At 41.0% G+C, this 18378-nt stretch overlaps 1 protein-coding gene across 1 annotated transcript in view; it reads right to left on the bottom strand.

Moving 5' to 3' along the window:
* The window catches only part of LOC308265016 (olfactory receptor 2G6-like), a gene marked incomplete at both ends in the record, with an annotated part of 658093 nt that overhangs the window by 444801 nt on the left and 194914 nt on the right, over window positions 1-18378 (bottom strand). The gene's annotated exons all lie outside the window — the stretch shown is intronic.

The raw sequence follows: 18378 nt of genomic DNA, 5'->3' as shown, positions 1-18378 counted from the left end.
TAGGTGATTAAAAAAATCAAAAAAGTCTTCACTTATGTTTTTTGTACAGATATTATAGTTTTAGGCTTATATTTGAATCTAAGATTATCCCCAGTTAATTTTATATAGTGTAAGCATTAGTATTAGTGTATAGTGTATTAATATTAGTATATAGTGTAATATTAGCATTAGTTTAATGTTTCATTTTTGCATATGAATTTTAATGTTTCAGCATTATTTAAAAAATAATACTCTTATCCTTTTTCATTGAATTGTCTTGCAGTTATCTGAAAGTCAGATATATATGTATATATATGTATATATATACATATATATATATGTGTGTGTGTGTGTGTGTGTGTGTGTGTGTGTGTGTGTGTGTAAAAGTATATGCCTGTGTGTGTGTGTATGTGTGTATGTGTTGTTGTCTGGAAATTGTGTTTTAGTGATCTATTTGTCTGTCTATACCATTAGCATACTTTATAGTTTTTAGTATAGAATTCTTTCACATTTTTTGTCAGATTAATTGCTTAGCATTTCATGGTTTTGGTTTTGTTGTCTGGGAATTAAACTCAAGGCCTCATCCATCCTAGGCAAGTGTTGTACCACTGATCAATGTACCCAGCCCCATTTCAATCTTTTGTAAAAGGTATTTTTTGTTACAATTTCTCATTGTTTATGGACAGCAAATGGATATTCAAATGCCTTTTATATATTGGCCTTCTATTGTTCAATCTTGCTCAATTTAATTACAATTTCTAGGAAATTATAGGTTAAAAGAGATTGTTTATGTATGCAATAATATCTCCTAGGTTAGGACAATGTAATTGATCACAATAAGCCTCAGTCTTAGTACCTGGCTGCAGCAGCTCCCCACTCCCATGGACTGTACTGTGTTGAGCATCATCTAATAACCCAGACCTACAGCCTCTCCTGGCTTTACAAGCTGATCTTTCTTAGTTCCACCCAAGGTGAATCCTCTGATTTCACAACTCAGCTTCCTGTGCTTTGCAGAACTTGCAGGCTTCACTAACCCTCTCCCCTATGAATAGTACTTACACCCCATACTTCTGGCCTGATCCCATTTTGGCCTTATCAGATAGCTGGTCAGAACAAAAGCAACTCCATTTTGTGAAGCTTTTCACTTATTGGAAATGTCCCCATATCTTGCATACTAGAACTCCTCTATATCTTGCTTGGCACAAACTGCCAGGGATATTTAAATAATTCCTTTCTCTTTAGATTTGTGATGGTTTTCTTTAATAATCAAAAACTTTTTAGTTTGATGCCATTTTACTTGCTAATTCTTGTTTTAATTTTCTGCACTTTAGAGGTCTTGTTGAGGAAATTATTACCTGTGCCTATATGTTGAAATGTTGAACCTATCCCCTCCTCTAATAGCTTTACAGTCTCTGGTCTAATTTCCAAGTCTTTGATCCATCTCAAGTTGATTCCCATGCATGGTGAGAGGTAAGGATTTAGTTCCATCTTTCAACAAATAGATAGCCAGTACTCCCAGCACCATTTGTTGAAAAGGCTATTTTTTTCTCCAGCGTATGAATTTGGCCCTTTTTGTAAAAAATCATTTAACTATAAGTGTGTGGATTTGTTTCTGTATCTTCTATTCTAGTCCATTGGTCTGTGTGCCTGTTATTGTACCAATACCATTCTGTTTTAACTACTATTGCTCTGTAGAATAATTTGAAGTCAGGGATTGTGATGCCTCTTGCATGGTTCTTACTGCTGAGAATTGCTTTGGATATTCTGGGTCTTTTTTTTTCTTCATATGAAATTCATAACTGATTTTTCTAGGTCTATGAGGAAAGTGTTTGGTATTTTGATAGGAATTGCATTGAATCTGAAGATCACCTTTGGCAGAATGGCCATTTTGATGATATTTATTTTGCCTGTCCATGAGCAAGGGAGATCTTTCCATCTTCCAAGATCTTCTTAAATTTCTTTCTTTAATGTTTTATAGTTTTCATTGTAGAGGTCTTTTACATCTTTGGTTAGGTTTATTCTTAGGTATTTTATTGGTTTTGAGGTGATTGTGAATGGAATTGTTTTTTTTTCTTTCTTTGGATTCATTGTTGGCATAAAAGTCTACAGAATTGGAGAAGATTTTTACCAGCTACTACTCTGATAGAGGGATAATATCCAGAATATACAAAGAGCTCAAAACAGTACACTAGCAAAGAAAACAACTCAATAACCAAATGGGCAACTGAATTGAATAGACACTTCACAAAAGAAGAGATACAAATGGCCAATAGATAAGTTAAAAATATTAAACATCATTAGACATCAGGGAGATGCAAATCAAAGCTACACTGAGATTCCATCTAACTCAAATCAGAGTGGCAAGATAAAGAAGCCAAATAATAACAAATGCTGGTGAGGATGTGGGGAAACAGGAACTCTTTTACACTGTTGGTGGAGTGCAAACTAGTTCAGACACTATGGAGATCAGTGTGAAAATTCCTTAGAAAACTGGAAATGGATCTACCATATGATTTGGCTATACCACTCCTGGATATCTTTCCAAAGGGGCGGAAATCAGAGAACTACAGTAACATATGCATATCCATTTCATAACAACACAATTTGCAATAGCCAAAATATAGATCCAACCTAGGTCTCCATCAACAGATGACTAGATTGCAAAATTATAGGAAATACACACAATGGAATTCTACTCAGTAATAAGAACAAAATCATGTCATTCACAAGAATGTGGAAAGACCTGGAGAAAATTATGTTAAGTGAGATTAGCTAAGAAAAGAAAGAGAAGGGACATATGTTTTCTCTAATAAGCTAGGGAGTATTAGGGTTACCAGAGGGAGTCCAGATAATGGAGGGGAAACTTCAGCAAAGCCAGAAAGGAGGATAGGGGAGGAAGAAGACTGAGAATTATCAATGGAAAAGCTACATTTGAATATGTGTATACATGTGAATATAACATAGTTAACCTGGACACTCAGTATTGGGAGGGAGGAAAAAGGAGAAATGGGGGCAGAGGGAAGGGCACCAAGTACTGTGTGAATGTATGCCATTGTCAACATGATCCACATTATGATGTGAGACTATAGTGGACCAATAAAATTAAAAAGAAGTTAAAATTTAAAAAAATTACTTTCCTGCTTCAAGGACTCTCCCTATTTTCCTACTTTAAGAACTACCTGCCAGAATTTGATTTTCTCTCCTGATTAACATATATAAACACTCAGCCTATATGCAGACAAGAGCTCTATTCTTTCCTGGAGACTTCCCTGTATAAGTTTTATGGCAATAAAGCTGCTACAGTATTACAAAGTCATGGGCTTCGTATAGCCCCAGAAAAGGTACAAACCAATACATCCTTACCAATATCTGAGATATGTTTTGGATAGACCTACCATTAAACCTCAACAAATGCATATAGCTATAAAAGATATTAGGACTTTAAATGGCATGCGGAAACTTTTTAGGCGATATAAATTGGTTCCGCCCTTTATTAGGAATCCCCAACTATTGTCTTAACAATCTGTTTAAAACTTTGAAAGGAGACCCTGCCTTTGATAGCTCTCGCACCCTCTTTCCTCTAGCAAAGCCAGAATTGAATTTTGTCAACCAATGGTTGCAAGAGACATGCTTAACATGGTCTGATCCCACTTTACCTTTAACCTTGTACATTCTTCCTACATTTTCCAGTCTTTCTGGAATTTTGGGACAAAAGAATCAACCTATGAAATGGTTATATCTGCATCACAAGAGACCAAGACAGGTTATCTCTTTTATTGATAACATAGCTGTATTGATTACTTAAGGACAGGAACGTTGCAGACATCTCTCAGGATAGGATTCTTTAGAAATTGTTCCTTCCTTGTCCAAGCAAGAATTTCTTGATTCTTTAATGTTATCAACTAAGTTACAAATTGCCTTTTTAAATTTCATAGGACAAGTAAAATTCCATTTCCCAGCTGGAAAATTATGGCAATTTCTAAAAATGCACCCTATCATTATTAATAATATTGTGGCCTTGGCACCTGTTCAAGGGCCTACTTATTTCATTGATGCTACTAAAAGCCATTGAGCTGCCCTATATGGCCCAGATGTTCAACAGGTTTTTAATTCTTTTTACGATTCTACACAGAAAAACAAACTTTTTGCATTAATACATTATCTTCAACATATAAAAAAGGCTTGCAATATAGTTTCTGATTCTGCCTATGTAGTACAATTAATTATTCCCCCACATTGTCACTGCTTATATACATGATAAGAATGAAGAAATAAATCAATTATTTTTATAAGTACAACAACGAATTAGGTGCCAGGTATACCCTTTCTTCATTACACATATCCGTTCCCATTCCGGATTGCCAGGACTTCTGGTCCAGGGTAATCATTTGTGAGATTCCCTCCTTCTGCCTATCTTCTCTTCTCCTGAAAAAGAACATACTGTTCTTCATACAAATGCCTGCAATCTTCATGCTTTCTACTGTATTCCTTTAAGTTAAGCATGAGCTATTACACAATCTTGTGAGATATGTGCCCCCTTTTCATTGTAAAAAAGAGCCTCGAGGTACCAACCCAAGGGGATTACAAGCATGTGCCACCACGTCCAGCTTACGGGAATTTTTGACCACAAAATTATACTATTGAGTTTAACTGTTCTGAACATGTACAAGGTTGTGTAAAACCTCCCTTTGTCATAGGCGTAGGGTCCATTCAAGTTAGTCATTCTGTAAAAATGTTGACACATGCTAATTGTAGGTTATATACTTGTATTAACCATACTATTCCCTTCAATCATTCTGTTGAGTCTGTAATAGTTTTGCAACAGTGTTCAAGCTTCTGGGTCCATGTCACAATTTCTGACCCTTGAACTGAATCCCCCTTTATGTTCTGGTTATACCATACTTTACACTCCCTAACTTGCATGTTCGTTGAGGGGCTCACAGCGGGACTTAATGGATTCATTGCCAGCACTACGGTGGGGACAGTGGCAGGTATGGCTCTGCATACATTTATTTAAAATCATGAGTTTATTGCTTCCTGACAGGCAGATTCACATAAGTTATGGCTGCAACAGGCTAATGTAGATCAGTATTTAAATACTAGAATTCCAGAGCTTCAGCAGGCAGTAGCATGGATCAGGGATCGATTATTAGAGACTCAAAAACGACTTAGTATGAGACGTCATTGGAAATTTACTCAATTTTGTGTTACTAACCTCAAATACAATCAGAATAAATATTCTTGGGGTTCCATATCTAACCATTTGTACTCCTTATCAGGTGATTATAGTCTCAATGTTCGACAGTTACAGCAAGATTTCTCTCGGGCCTTTCATAAGACCGCTCCTGAAGCCTTTGACATTTCATTCTTTAAAGCATTGGCTACTGCAGTCCATCCTTGGGACCCATGTACCTGATTTTCTTCCCCATTTCATGTTTTACAATTTTGCTTAATTCTATTTCTTTTCTTCATGTTATTATTAGGATGCAGGTATATCAGGTGAGCCTTCTCCCAACAGCAAATCTCTGGAATTGCTCTTACTGCAGCTGCCATCACTCCTTCTAACAAAAAAGGGGGAAATGTGAGGAGAGCTTAGAGCAAAGCATGAAGAGAAGGTCCTCTAGGTCCTCTGAGATCATTGGCGAAGGGCCGTGGCCTTCAAGACCCTGCTTACTGTATTTTCTTAATCCTTCTATGACCCCAAAACATATACTGTTCTCTCAGTACTCCTTAGATAATAGTTGTTTTAGTTATGAGCAGGATGTTCTTTACCCAGGGCTGGATTTCAAATGTTGTTATGGGTAGCTTTTCCTTTCATGATTAAACACAGAAGTGCTGATTCTGCTACCTGCATGTACCCTGTGTGTATAAAAGAAATGGGCTTACAAGTAAAGATTGTCAATTACTCCTCACACAGTTGTCGGTTCTTCATTCAGAGCTCGCCTCCCCAAGTCCTGGGGTTTTCAAGACCCCTACAATTAACATTTTAGTATATCTAATTTTTTCCCAGAATAGTACAATTCCCACAAAACACTTTGCCCGGAACATCAGATTCATTTTTATAAAACATTATTAGACTTTAAACAATCTAAACTTTGCAAGTTTTGTGGTTAAACAATGACCTCCTGCGTCTTTTCTGAGAATTTAAGCACTCTTCCTTTTGGCTGACATTTACGCTCTCTGCTTTGCCTGCCTCACTGCCTCTTAGTCTATTAGCTGCTACTAAGAAATACTAATTTTAGGCTAGGTGCTAGACACTATGTAGACTATTTTTGTTAAGCATTAAACTTTCTGTTTTCCTTCAATTTTCTACCGGCCCTTAACTGTAACATTACCTACTGCTAAGCTATTTACTAATAATCTCTAATGCAACCTATTTTCCTATATTAAGTATTTAACTGCCTCCTAAGGCTATTTCTCTGATGAAACTCCATAAACACCAACGGGGCCCAACTTGAGCTGACCTATCCACGAAACTTAAAGTCTGTGCTCTAACCCATTTTCCTTTTGTATTTACAATCCATTGCCACCCTATGTAAGCTTCTGTATATGGCAGGAGGGTCTGTAGGAGGGGAGAAGGTATAAACATTTGCTCTAGCTTCCTGAAGTAGATACCATTTATGGCCACCAATTTTATAAGTTACAGTAAATGTTTTCTGAACAGTAAGAACAACCAGCCTTTCAGGAAGTTTAGTAATTCCTTAACTGGCAATATCCTAGGTGAAACTGATAGCATAACTTGTGGAGCAGACAATTCCAGGGCCCTTAACTTTTCCATAAACTCTCTGTCAGTCAGGTTTATAGTATTTGGCAGTTTACAAATTTGAGGGCATTCTGATTTTCCTCAGAAGTTTCTCCTTGTATTATCCTATGATGGAATGAACAGCATTCTTTACTAAATCCTTTGGAACCAAAATATATCTGAATGTTTAGACTAAGGCCCAAAATAATAAAAAACAAAACCAGGAGCATCAGGATCTGCACAGTCATCAGCCTTCTGCCTTGCAGAGACATCCCTCTTTACCAGATGCCCATTTATTTTTATTGGACATTGCCTTCCTCTTCCCAGCTCAGGCTGCCTCCTCTAAAGACCTGAAGTTGGGAAGGGTATGAAAGATGAAAATTTAAAATAGTTGTTTCATTATTTCCATTTTTGAACAGCACATATGTTTATATACAGTATTATTATTTGTTAAATTGTCATGGGGAAGAGGTATTCTTCAAATCAGAGTTGAGGGGCTTCTCAGCATATCTTACAGAAAATAATTTCAGCACACACTGGACACATAAATATTTATTTAGGAAAAAAATACACATTCAAGGGTGAACTCAGGCCACCCATAAAATGAGAGAGACCACTTTGGGAATTCAGAGATCGTTTTTTATATGGGACCTTTGTCAGGGGTAAGCAGGAGAGGATAAGTGAGGATGGCCTAGTTCACTAGGGTCATCCTTCAGGGTGTTTGCATCATCCTCTGGGGCCTGATCTTCCCTGCCTTGGTCCTGACCTTCACTGTCTTAGCAGGTATCCCTCTTTTTTAAACTGTTCACAGACAACCTTCAGTGCCTGAAGAGATTGCTGTTCTGAGTAGTACCCAAGAAGTTCCTCTTCTGTGTGACCTCGTCATGGGAAAAGGGTTCTTCAACTCAGAATCTTCAGGATGTTTGGATTACGTGATGGAAAAGAATTTCAGCATGGGCTAGAGACACAAGCAGACTCATTTTAAAAGGTAAGAAATACTTGGACTACCTCCAGAGTGAGAGGGATGCTTTGGGAACGCCGGGCTCTACTTTTAAGTAAAGGAAACTTGAGAGGTGAAATTTCCACCTAAGGATTGGATTCCTTTGATTGTGGAGCACAGAGCCGGTGGCAGTGGTCTGGTTCTTCTTGGAGTTTTCAGGCTGACATTATCTAGTTGATGGTTAGCACTTGGACTGTACCCTTATCATTGGGCTTTGAACAATATGCTTCTCTAGACTTCTTTGATCAGTGTAAAAACAGACTCAGCACAATTCACTGGGAATTGTGGTCAACAATGAGGACCACCATGGCGTTTTCAGATTTAAAACTAGAGTTTCCCTTCTCTTTTGCTTTTCTCTTTTTCATGTATTATCTTTATTTTTCCTATCCTATCTTAACCAGTTCTACCTTTATGTTTCCTTTCTGCCTATTTATTTTACTTCTATTATACTTCAACGACTGTTTAGATAATCGCCTTCTACACCAACCAAAATTAGAATGTCTATGGGCTGGAGAAGGTCCCTGCACAGCAAGAAAGCTCTGCCTGAAATCTGGCCACCTACAAGTCATTCTGGATTTTGCACACAAGATTGAATTGCATCCCCAGTCACTCAAAGTTAGAGGGGGCGGGGCTTGAGACCGGAGCCAATCAGGCGTGCAGGCGAGGCGGGGGGCGGGACTCCGCGGTCTCCGGAACTTTTCTCCCTCAGCCGGATGTGCCTCTTCCTCTCCCAGGCACTTTTCCTCTTGGTGGGGGCGGGGCTTGAGACCGGAGCCAATCAGGCGCGCAGGCGAGGCGGGGGGCGGGACTCCGCGGTCTCCGGAACTTTTCTCCCTCAGCCGGATGTGCCTCTTCCTCTCCCAGGCACTTTTCCTCTTGGTGCTGTTTGTTGTCCTCCACCCTGGAGAGTCCGTGGCTCAGCTGCTGCCTCCGTTTCCTCTACCTCCCGGTGACTCAGCGGTGCCGAGAGTCCTAGGAAGAGGCAGAAGCCCAAGACCTGGAGATGGTGAGTGTGCGGCAGGGCTCGCGGGAGCCGAGCACAGTGCGGCGCCGACCCGCGGGGCCCGCGGAGTCGCGTCCTGGTCCCGCCCCCTCCGCTGCGGGGCGGCCCCCAGCCCCCAGGGCCCGGACTCGACTGCTCTGCGGGACAGCTGCCGTCCCCGGATTGTTGCCCCTCATTTCTCCCCGAGTCTTGGTTTCCTCCTGAGTCTTCCAAACGCACCGAGAGTGACTCGATTCCTCTTTACTTTCCCTCGGTGTAACTCTGAGGCTAAGATTCCAGTTCCAGCCTCATCCCCACCGCCAGACCCCCATCTTCCCGCTCCAGTTCACAGCATTATCAGCTACGACTTACTAGTGCTACCTTCAAGGGGCATGGTGTTTTAGTTCTCCCCCCCCCCGCTGAATAATGGGTGGCACTTTTATATTTATTTATTTATTATTTATTTATTTTGGTGGTATTTGGGATAGAACCCAGGGGCCTTCTACCTCCAGGCGACACTCATAGGCCTATTTTATATTTTATTTGGAAACAGGGTCTCTTAAGCTAGCTGAAGCTGGCTTCGAACCTGCATGATCCTCCTGTCTCAGCCTCCCAAGCACGGGGATTACAAGCGTGTGCCACCATGCCTGGCTTGGGTGGCACTTTTAAAAGGCGTTTTCTGTATGAACCTTTTTAATGGCAGGAAACAGAATGATCACCGGGAAGTCCACTGTAAAAAAAAAAAAAAAAAAAAACCCTGTGTTGTCTTCTGTTTTCTTCTGTAGTCACAGACACCTCACTGGAAAGGCTGGGGTTCCCCTCAGCAACTCTGGGTCTCCGCTCTGGGTTTCAGCACCACCTGGTGCTGCCACTAGGTGGCCACAGCTGCCAATTGTCTTAAGTGTGCTGTGACTTTCAGGTCCTGGATCAGCTTTTTTTTTTTTTTTTTTTTTCTTTTTCTTTTTTTTCTTTTTCTTTTTTATCGTACTCAGAATGGAACTCAGGGGCATTCTACTTCTGAACTACATCCCCAGCCCCATTTTTTATTCTTTATTTTGTAACAGGGTCTCACTGAGTTGTAAAGAACCTCACTAAATAGCTGAGGCTGGCCTCGAACTGCAATCCTCCTGTCTCAGCCTCCCAAATGCTGGGATTACAGTGTTGCATCACCACACCTGGCTTCTGGATCAGCTTTTTTAGGACAACAGCCCGAGGTAGAGCCTCAAGGAAGAAGTGAGAGGCCCTGAGGCTGAGTGGAATCTCCTGGAATTGATCTGATCTAAGCAGCTAACTTCTTGGGGGCATTACCCCCTCCCCCAGTTCAGTTCCATTTCTAGAAGACACTTTGGTCAGCCAGTAGGATGCTGTTATGGAGGGAAAAAGACAGAAATAATTTCTGCCCTCTGGATTCTCTCCAGAGTTGTGAAGGCAGAAATTTGTCTCATAGGGCAGGCAGAACTCATCCCATCAAGGGAGTGCAAAAACCTGCACAGTTCTTCATCCGGCAGGATGGGCTGGGAGGAGGAGGAGCTGGCTGTCCTGAAGCTGAGCCTGACCTGTGTTCCAGCCACCAGTGCCCTCCCTGTCTGCACATAGAATGGATACTGTACTGAGGCTGTTCGTAGACTCTTGAAACAAATGCAGATTTGGGCAAGAAGTGACTTTTTTTTTTTTTTTTTAAGAACGGCTAGAGGTGGAATGCAAAGTGTCTTATTGGGGTCTTGATGGAAAACTAAAGAATTAAGTCCACAGACTGTAGAAAGGTAGGTAGAGGGAAATAAAGATATATTTTAAATGAAGGGAAGAATGAAGTCAAAAGCAGTTCTCACTGCACAGAGGAGAGGGATCTGAAAGAGAGCAGTCTTTGAAAGTCTTTGGAGGTGAGTTTTTGGGAGGTTCCCCATCTTCTCATTTCTGATTGATCAGAATCAGGTCTCAAGGACCCAATGATTTTTGCCCAGTCTCAACTTATAATTTGAACCTTTATTCATAGGTCAGTGGGCTCCTCTAATCTCCTGGGACAACTTGTCCTTTTTCCTCTCATCACTCTTGGGGCTTGAAGTTTTGCTTTAACTTGGACTGTTCTCCCTGGATCTGTTTACCTTCCCTATATCTGTTCTTTATACAGATGACCTCGTTTAACCCTTCTTGTCCTACTGCAGAAGGACCAAATATAAGATCTTCAAGCATCTCCTGGATATGCAGGAAAGACCTTGCTCTAATAGGGAGGAGCAGACAAGACTTGCAAGGAGGTGGGGGAAGGGGCTTCATGGAGAGTAGTAAAGTAAATCCCAGGTCAGAGAATGTTTTACCCAGAAGTCAGCCTGTTCTTAGGAGAGGTTCTGAAGCAAGGTTGTATGGTTTGGCACAGCTCAGGTTGAGGGTGAGTCAAAAAGTTCAGGGTCTTGGGGACAGAGAGAAATGTAAACCAAGTTTGTTAACAAGTATGTTTTTCTTGTTACTGAAGGAAAATTATTTAGCTAATTGATTTTGAAAACAGGAAAGGAGGATGAAAATTTTTAGAATCAGCGTCTGGTTTTGTCACCAGTTAAAGAGTATCGGGCAAGGTGGTGCATCTTGCTAGCTTTGATCTTGCAGCCCCTGGCCTCATCGCAAATTATAGATGCCTGTCTCTCTCCTTTCTGGCCTGGCCCCCCTCTCTGAGATCAGGGTTGGCTGCCTGGGATGCTGAGTCTATAATTCCACACACATCCTGTGATTCTGTGTCTAGATAAAGCCTTCCTGATCAACCCCCAACATTGCAAGAAGGGCAGCTTTAGAAAGCCATGACTCAATTCTATCTAAATGGAAATGTTCCCTTGGTAGGACAGCCATGTCCCCTTGTAGGAAGGAAACCCTGATTATAAGGACTGTAGTCAAGGACCTGCCCTTCTGATCTCATATATCCATGAGTCTATATATCCCTTGTCATTTGGGGCCTTGAAGTATGAGGATCCAAGGTGGGTTGTTGTAGAAGTGAGGGCTTCTGAAGCCATCCAGGCATTGGGAGTTGGGGGTGTCAGGCCTTGTATCATCTCATCTCTCCTACCTTGGTTGTCTGTGTTCTGTGAGGTGCAAGTGGTGCTGGCTCAGCCTCTGTCACCCTGTGACCTGAGGTGCTGCAACATCCCTAGACTCCATAGAAGGCAGGAAATGGTGAGTGTGTGGGGCCAGAACTCGGTGGCAAGAACCAGCCTGCCAGTGTGGTTGGCAGTGTGTGGTATACATTGCCTTCTGCACCATCAGCGCCAGAGCCAGCAGACCAGAGCCCCTCCAGATGCTCCTGCACTCAGATCTTGGTCTCCTGTCCAATCTGGCCATGGGGTGGGCTGGGCCAGCTGTGTATCCCTGCAGCCCGTCCAGTCTCTGCATTCACTTTGCCTGAAGCCTCTCTGCACAGTCCACGTAGCCTCAGAGCATGCAGTGAAACCAGAGAGAGAACAGGGATCCTTCTGTGGGTATGGGGTTCATGTGTAGAGAAATGGTGATCCCAGGATGTTGGGGGACAGAGTGGTGACAGGCAAGTCACAAGAGTCTGAGTTCACTCCCAAAGCCCTTTGGTGTGTGAAGAACAGCGAGCTGCTCTCAGGAGTTCTTGACTTTTTATTCAGGCTAAGTTTAGTATGCCTATCTCCTTTCAGTTCCCCATTGTTTTGACTTAAGTTCTTTGCATATTCTGCCTGATAAGCTCCTAGCCATTTACTCTGCCTAAAAGGACCTCCATCCTTGCTTGTGCTTGGAGAAGACTTTGTGTCACCAGGTATACTTTTACATGAGTTCCATGCTGTGCATGCCTGAAGTGTATTGCTGACGTGGGTTAAAAAGTTCTTGGTATTTCTATATGATATAAATATGCTGCAGAGATGCATGATGACCTGTGTGATTCTAAGCCTCAGATCCTTCGTGTCCATCTTCACTGTTTTCTTTTTCCTTGTTCTCCATTCCTCAGTCCCGACCCCCTTGAGTGTTATCACACCAGGGTCCTGTCCCTCTGCCTCTCAGAGGTAGCCCAGGTCCTATCCAGTCTTCCACATGTGCTGGAAGCAGGATACAGATCCGCCTTACATTTCCCCATCATAGCTCATCCTAGAGTTGGCAGTAAATCCCTAAAATTACAGATCTTCCCCTGCATTTGCAGTCTTGAATTTGCTAATATCTTCCTTGGGGTATTCCCAAGGAATGATTTGTCCTCAATTCTAGAAAGCTTGTCTCCCTGGCTTATATCTTCCCTCATAAGTACTTTTCCAAGTTTACCCTTCCGTAATGTATGCAGGAAGAATCGAGTTAGGTGGAATTTGTTTTGCCTCCTGTACCAAAATCTTTGGTTCACAAATCCAAAGGTGACTCGGCTTTTGAGAAATAAGTTTTTTGAGTCTAGGGCATAAGAAGAATAACATTCTCTGGGCATACTTGAGAAATGACTTCCCCTTCCCCCTGGTAGGAGCAGGAAGCAAATTCTTGTGATTTTTCATTGTGATAACCTGTCAGCATTTCTGGCAGAAATATAAGTATGTGGGGACCCCTGTTATTTAGAAAAATTACAGGGCTGGACTCAGGTAAATTTCAAATTACAGGAAATGAAATTAGCGTATATCAACTTTAGTATCCTCCCTGCTTTTACTTTTTTGAGTTCAATTTAGTATAGGATGTTTGTGACTGATGCAATAAGTGCAGAGAAAAAATACAAGTTTTGATGTACAGATCATTAAGTGAGTATTTGAAGATCACAGAGTCATGTGAACATCTTGCATATTGGATATAAATTCCTAGTGTTATCAGTCTCACCCAGACTCCTCCACTCCTTTTCAGAACTCAGTGTCCTTCGAGGACGTGGCTGTGAACTTCTCCAAGGAGGAGTGGGCTTTGCTGGATTCTTCCCAGAAGAATCTCTACAAAGATGTGATGCTGGAAGTCTTCAACAACCTGGCTTCTATCGGTAAAAATGATGTCATTGTTTTTACTTAGTAAAGTGGAGAATAAGTGTTTAGTGATTATCTGTGTAGAATATAGAAAGGGAATACATCGGGAAGTAAACTAGGCATGTTGTCAATGTAGAGTACAACACAAAGCCAGTAATTTTCTTGTAATTCCCAATAATTCATAACGATTTTGTGGGTTTACATTTTAGGAAAGAATGGGCAAGACAAGACCATTGAAGATCACAAAAGTCATGGAAGAAATTTGAGGTGATTTTGATGCACAAAAGGAAGCAGTGTCCCTTGGAGGAGTCTTTGGCATGTTATATAATATTAAAAATAAGCAAATCAAACAAGCAGAATTTAAAACATATTTATGCTTAATAGTTTTACACCACAAATATATAACTTAATGTAATATAGATGGTCATTATTATTTAAATAGTTGCTTTGCTTATAGTACTAAGAAACAGGATATATGAGCACCGATGTTTTGGCAATAGTCTTGGAAAGCAGTGTTTCAAACTAATGAATGCATATCAGTGCATGTAAAACAATTTAGACATAACAGAAAACCTGTCAGTCCCTGATATTGGCAATAATGTAAGTCCTAGACCTATTTATAAATAGGAATTCACGCTGAGTCAGCCATGAATATATAGTTCTCAGTGTGGAAAAGTTTATAGTACGATTCCATATCTTAATCTGAGATAAAATTTCTACAAGTTAATTCATGTGAATGCAATATGTTTGAAAAATTCTTCATATGTTTTTTGTTTCTAAATAGGGACATCCTGTCTGGCCATGGACACAAACCATATGAAAGTGAGAAATGTAGAGAGAAGCCTTATCAATGTAAACAATACAGGAAGTCCTCTCTTTCTGCCACAAGCATTCAAGGAAAAGTGGGAACACACATTAGAAATAAGCCCCATAAAAGTATGGTATGTGGTAAGACCTTCAGGCATTCCAGATCTTTTAGAAGATGTGAACAAAATCGTAGCAGAAAAAGGACCTATCCATGTAAACAGTGTGGTAAAGCTTTCTCTAAACCCGCTCACCTTAGAAGGCATGAACAAATTCATACTGGAGAACGGCCCTACGAGTGTAAACAGTGTGGTAAAGCCTTCAGAATTTCCTATTACCTTAAAGCACATGAAAAAGTTCATAGTGGTGAGAAGCCCTATAAATGTGCACAGTGTGGTAAAGCCTTTGCTTGCTATAATACCATTATTGCTCATGAACGAACTCATACTGGAGAGAAGCCCTATAAATGTACACAGTGTGATAAAGCCTACACTAGGTACCGTTATCTTCAACAACATTTTCGAATTCATACTGGAGAGAAGCCCTGTGAATGTACAGAATGTGGTAAATCCTTCAGCGATTATGGTACGCTTCGAAAACATGGAAAAATTCATACTGGAGAGAAGCCCCATGAATGTAAATACTGTGGCAAAGCCTTTAATCGTTCCAGTTCCCTTCAGCGACATGAAAGAATTCACACTGGAGAGAAGCCCTATAAATGTAATCAATGTGGTAAAGCCTTTACTCGTTCCTTTTCAGTTAAACTACATCAAAGAACTCATACTGGAGAAAAGCCCTATGAGTGTACCGTGTGTGGTAAAGCCTTCCATTCTTCTACTTCTGCTCGACAACATGAACAAATTCATTCTGAAAAGAAATCATATGAGTGTAAACAATGTGGCAAAGGCTTTGCTTATTTCAGTTACCTTCAAAGGCATGAACAAATTCATACTAGATAGACTCCCTATGAATGTAAACACTGTGGTAAAGCCTTCAGCCATTATAGTTCCATTACTGGAGGGAATCCTTATAAATGTAAACAGTGTGGCAAAGCCTTCATTTCCTTTGTTTACTTGCAAAAAACATGAACAAAATCTTACTAGAGAGAAGTCCTACGGATCTGAATAATGTCATAAATCCTCTCTGTATTCCAGTTAGCTTCAAAGACATGAATAGCCTCATACTGGTTACAAGCCCTATGAAGTGTAAATAAGGTGGAAAAGCCTTATCTTGGTCCAATGACAGTAGGGAAAATGGGTGAACTCATTGTAAAGCTGTATGGCTATAAACTAATGTGGGGCTGCCTTTGTTTCTTACTCAAGTGTTTGAAGACAGAAAACTCTTAAGTGCAAAAGACATCAGTTAAATTCATTTCTTCTAGTAACTTTCAAAGCCAGAAAAAGACATATAGAAAGCTCTTCGCATGGAAAAATAATGCAGAAACTCATTCAGCTTTCCAGTTCCTTTTAAAGCCATTTCACTTATACTAGAATGTACTTTCTAATGCATGTTTCAATTTTCTTTCTACATCAGAATCTTTCTAATGGAGCAAATGCCTATGAAAGTAAGTAATGTAGGAAAGCATCCAGTTTTCCCAGTTCATTGGAAAAACAGAAAGATTGACAATGCTGGAAAGTAAGAAATGTGGTAAAGGCTTCAAATTATCCAATTCTCTTTGGATGTCAGTCATATTTCTGTTGCTGTGATAAAATCAAGAAAAGAAAGAGTAATACTGACTTATGCTTTCAGAGCCTTCAGTCCACTGTTGGATGGTTCCAATGCTTTTGGCCTGAGGTAGGGAAGAACTTCATGGTGAAAGGGCATGGCACAGCTAAGGTGCCTACCTCATTGTGACCAGGAAGGAGAGAGAGAAAGGGGTAGAAAGAAGGGGCCTGGAACATGACGTACTCATTGTGGACATGACTTCATTTCCCAAAAGTATTACCAGCTGGGGTCCAAGGTATAACACATGAGACTTTGAGGGACATTCTAGGTACAAACTATAATACTTTATTACATGGACAAACTTATACAGGGAGAAAAAAGCCCTATGAATAAGCAAAGTGGGAAAGTAGTCAATTTTGCCATTTTACTTCAAAGACAAAAGGGGTCCCATTAGAGAAAAACTGGATGACTTTATCAAAGGGTAATGCTTTCAATATTCCAGGTCTTTTTGAAAAGCTTAGAAGAGTTTACACTGAAGGAAAGGCTTATGAATTTAGCACATGTTGATAAGACCTTCAGTTTCATTTCCACTGAAATACATGAAGGAACTCATTCTTGAGAAAAACTGAGTGTATGGAGAGTAGGTATTTTATTTCTAATCTATTTGAAGTTACATGATAATGTACACTGGAGATAGAGATGCATTGCTTTTCTGGGTTAATTCTACACCAGAGAACCCCAAAATAGAGGGTATACCAGCAACGACCTGTTGCTAAACAGCAGCAAGTCTCTGCAGCTGTGGCTTCAGACAGACACTGGGCAGGGTACACCCTGTAGGCAAGCCTGCTTGCAACTGGCCAAGTACTGTAAGCATTGCCATTAGCAACCAAAGCCAACAAAAAGACACAGCTCTGCAGCCACGTTGCCATCCTTGCAAAGGAGGAAAGTAGGGGAAAGGCAGTGAGTCCTTCACTGTTTCCCCCTGCACCAGTTCAGCCCTGCAGCATAGGCACGCTGTCAGGGTCTGGGTGGCAGGGAGCTCTACAAACACCTGGAGTCTCAGCCACTCTGGTAGCCAGCTCACGCTGGGGGCTTGGAGCCTGAGCTCTGTTTTGGGGAGTCTCTCTGAGTGCAGCTCCAGTGACCCATGATCCTTAGGGTTCTGTTGCCACAAGATTAACTTCTAAACTGCTTTGTCTTGCAACAGTCTTTATGATGAGCTATTTATTGATGTCAGCTCCTTTGTAAAGAAAGGAATACAATATGCAGGCTATGCAGTAACTACACCCTTTGAAGTGAGGAGGCAGGGCCCTTGCTCCCCTCCACCAGTGCCCAATTGGCCAAGCTAATAGCACTGACGGAAAATGGGCAAATGTCTACACTGATTTGAAATATGCCTCCCTAGTTATACAAGCAAATGCAGCAATTTGGAAAGAAAAGGGGCTGCTTACTTCATCTAGATTCCCCCACTAGGCATAAGTTTCAGATTATGGATTTAAGAGCTGTCTTAAAGCAAGTCATCCCCAGACCTGCAAAAAACAAACAAGTGCCTGTTTTACACTGCCAAATGCCAAAGACATCAGAGAGGAACAGACCTCATCGCTCAAGGCAACTACCTAGCTGATAAGGCAGTCCAGAGGTTTCCCTCTGCCCTTTACTGGTGCTCAGACCCATCCAATGGGAAGGGTCATTGTTGCCTGTGGTGAGGCCTGTGTATTCCCTTGAGGAAAGTGCTAAAGCTCATTAACAGGAGTATACTATAGACAGCAGAGGATGGTGGATTACTTCTAACAACAAGATGTGGATACCTCAGAGCTTACAGTGGAAAATTCTTAAAATTCCCCATCAGATGCATCATCTGGGGGGAGAGAATTTTTTTAAGTTATCCTCGAGGCTCTTCACTGGAGAACGGTCACAAGAAACACTTCATCATAATTGTACAAGGATGTAAGAATTATTTTAAAATGAATTCTAACAATAGCTTGGTAAGTCCACCAGACAATCCAGGTGAGGACTGGCAGGTTGATTTTATTCACATGCCAGGAGAAAGAGGCACCAGGGAATATTAGTGCTAGTAAACATCTTTACAGGATGGGTAGAGGCCTTTGTTTGAAAATCAGAAAAGGCCCAGGAGATAATAAAGGTTTACTCCATGAAATTATCCCCCACTTTGGAGTTCCTTGCTCGTTGCAAGTGACAATAAGCTGTTTTTCAAATCTGAGGTGACTCAGGGCATCACCCAGGCCCTAGGAATAGATTTTAGTTTACAGTGTGCTTGGGACCCTCA

This window comes from Muscardinus avellanarius (assembly GCF_963383645.1).
Source record: "Muscardinus avellanarius genome assembly, chromosome: 7".
Lineage (NCBI taxonomy): Eukaryota > Metazoa > Chordata > Mammalia > Rodentia > Gliridae > Muscardinus > Muscardinus avellanarius.
This window is presented reverse-complemented; position numbering and strand designations above follow the sequence as displayed.